The sequence below is a fragment of the Emys orbicularis genome, chromosome 8 (genome assembly GCF_028017835.1).
Source record: "Emys orbicularis isolate rEmyOrb1 chromosome 8, rEmyOrb1.hap1, whole genome shotgun sequence".
In the NCBI taxonomy this organism is placed as follows: Eukaryota; Metazoa; Chordata; order Testudines; family Emydidae; genus Emys; species Emys orbicularis.
This window is the reverse complement of record NC_088690.1, coordinates 5116103-5119339: the sequence shown is the minus strand read 5'-3', so window position 1 is coordinate 5119339 and position 3237 is coordinate 5116103.

Sequence of the window (3237 nt, the reverse complement as noted above, 5' to 3'; positions counted from 1 at the left end):
TTGGGTGAGCCATCCCATCATCCAGTCTCAGCTTTTGGAGGTTTAGGGACACCCAGAGCATGGGGCTGGGGCCCTGACCATCATGGCTAATAGCCATTGATGGACTTATTTTCCATGAACTTATCTAGTTAGACTTTTAGCCTTCACAACATCTCCTGGCGAGGAGTTCCACAGGTTGACTGTGCGTTGTGTGAAGAAGTGCTGCCTTTTGTTTGGTTTTTAAACATGCTGCCTCATAATTTCATCGGATAACCCCTGTTTCTTGTGTTATGTGAAGGGGTAAATAACGCTTCCCTATTCACTTTCTCTGCACCACTCATGATTTTATAGACCTCTCTCATATCTCCCCCTTAGTCATCTCTTTTCGAAAGGGAACAATCCCAGTCTTTTTAATCTCTCCTCGTAGGGAAGCTGTTCCATCCTGCTAATCATTTTCATTGCCCTTCTCTGTACCTTTTCCAATATCTTTTTTGAGATGGGGTGACCAGAACTGCACACAGTATTCAAGGTGTGGGCGTGGGCATGCCATGGATTTATATAGTGATATTCTATCTCCTAGAACTGGAAGGGACCTTGAAAGGTCATCGAGTCCAGCCCCCTGCCTTCACTAGCAGGACCAAGTACTGATTTTGCCCCAGATCCCTAAGTGGCCCCCTCAAGGATTGAACTCACAACCCTGGGTTTAGCAGGCCAATGCTCAAACCACTGAGCTATCCCTCCCTCCCATTGATGTTATGATATTTTCTGTTTTATTCTCTAGTGATACAAATAATTACTTGCTATCGGTTTCACTGTGCTTTGTTACCACATACATGGGCACTGTATAAAAATCTAAAATAGATATGACTTTCCTGCTTGAGAGAGAAGAAGACAGAAGAGGACATGGGAATACTGCAAACCCCAATCATTCCAAAATCATGAGTTAGACCCTCCCCCCTCAAAAAAATTCCTAATATTTGCTTAAAAATCATGATTTATTTAAAAGGGTGGGTACTTTTTTTCTTGTCGTTTTCAGGCCCTTATCATGCCCTCAGTTCACATTTTCCAGCTTTATTCTGCAACCACGAGAGAGAAACTTTATTTTCTTAAATGAAAACTGAGATTTTTCACAAACTTACATGACTCCAGGAGCTGGGGCTTGAAGAACCCCTCCCCTCTCCCAATATCTCGAGATTCATGAAAAAAATATCACAAGAGTTAGCAACGCTGCTGGAGGCCTCCTCTGATTTGCTGGGTGAGCTTCAGCCAATTACTCACTACCTCTGCCCCTCAGTTTGCCTCATCTGTTACTAAAACAATAAATAGGGTTATAATGCTACTTCCATACTGGCAGGGCCTTGGACGATAGCTGTGGCCAGAATGCAATGCATTCCCAAGCTACAGGAAAATCTCGGTGGGCAGTACAGGGCTCATGACACACAGCTAGATGAGGCCGAGTCCCTCCCGGGGAGCAGCCCCAGCTCCCACACTGTACTTTTCTTCCTGGCTCAGGGAGGTAATGCTTGCCTCTGTGCTTAGACACTGCACAGGGAGCGAGGCGAGCCACAATTGTCCTGGTCCCTCTCTGCATCTTCTGGGCAGCCTGGTTTGCCCAGGGGCCTGAGCCCCAGGAGGAGGGGGGGGGGCTGCGATCTCCCATCAGCGCCCAGACACTCTGCCCCTGCCCCCCATCCCCAGGGACTCTGCAAAGCCCTCCACAGTGGGGGGGACCTGGCCCCAAGTGGAAGCTGCCGCTGGCTCCGGAGTGGACCCCCCCCAGGCTCCCCTGCCTGTTTCCCCTTTAAGAGCAGGCTGCGAGCTGCATATCCCGCGCCGGAAGCAGACCGGCGCGTCGATTTCAGCCTTTCCCGAACAGCTGCTGCCCCGCGACCGGGGAAAGGGGGCGGCTGCTGCAGGAGGGGGGCAGCTCCGCGGTGCCCAGCGCCCGCCCCTGAGGAGGGGGCCCGGCCTGCAAGGTGCAGCCCCCCCCCTTCCCTACAGCCAGTGAGTCGCTTCCCCGGGGCGCTGCAGAGCAGGGAGACCCCGCCACCCGCCGCGATCCCTGCAGGGGGCCCGGGGCAACAGTGTTGCAAATCCGTGTTCCGCTTCCGCTGGGACAGGTCGCTAAAGGAATGCGGGGGTGATGCATGCAGGGGGAGACCCTCCCCAATTGCTTTCCCCCACTCTCAAGCATGGGGGGGGGGGGGGCTCTGCTAGTCGATTTCCCCCGGAGCTGGTCCCACTCCCCACCCCAGCCTAACTCGCTTAGCATTTAAAACTCCCCTTCCCCCCATCTTCTCCAGCGGTCAGAGCAGCTGCTCAGAGCCCATGCCCCATAGAGATACTTCAGCCTGTCTGCTGGGCGCCCTGCCCCGGGGTGCCGTGTGGCAGCGGGCCCCCCTCTACTATTACACCGTGCGGGGGGGTGACCTTGCGGATGGAGCACTCCCATTGGGCGTGCGGGGCGAGTTGTGGTAAGCGGGGCTGAGATTTGGGGGGTTCTGTGCCCCCTGATCCTGGCTGGTGTGCATGACACCCTGGTGGGTTTAAAGACTCCCCTTGCTTGGCGTGGCTGCTTCCCTGAAATTCTCAGGGAGCCCCTGGAACAGCGCGGGACGGGACGGCACGGCACAAGAGTATCCTCGCCCCCTAGCTAATGAGCCCAGACTAGGGTGTGAGGTGGCAGCAGAGGGTTTCCTGCTGATCAGAGGGCCAGCTCCAGGGCTGCTGTCCGTGCTGCAGACACCTGTTCCATTAGGAACTGGACTGAAGCCACCCGCTCGCTCCACGCAGGTCAGTAAATGGCTCTTGGTCGCTACCAGCCTCTGCCAGACTGTAACTGGTGGCACAGGGACAAAGCTCCTTGCAACCCCTTGAGCCAAGCGTTGCTGCTTGTCAGCCGATCGCAGATGCCCCTCAGCCCTGAAAGAGGGGGTGGGGACGCTCCCGCTGCTGGCAAATTATCACTCCTGATTCTGTGTGCTAGGGGCCCGATTTTCGCATTGACGTTGGCTCGGGGTGACATCTGTCTGCCCTGCAGCCAACTTCCTGCCCTAGGGCTAACTCTGATCCAGAGCACCTGCCCAGTGTCAGGCTGGGAGTGGGTGGATGGGGTTATCCCTTCCTGCTTCAACCACAGGTCTTACTATCTGCTGTCCTGTCGCAGCAGGGACCCTCGAAGGAATGGGACCGGAGCCTACCCCATCCTGACAGCTGCCCCATGCTGCTCCCCTCACCCATTCTCCTCGCCCCGTGATA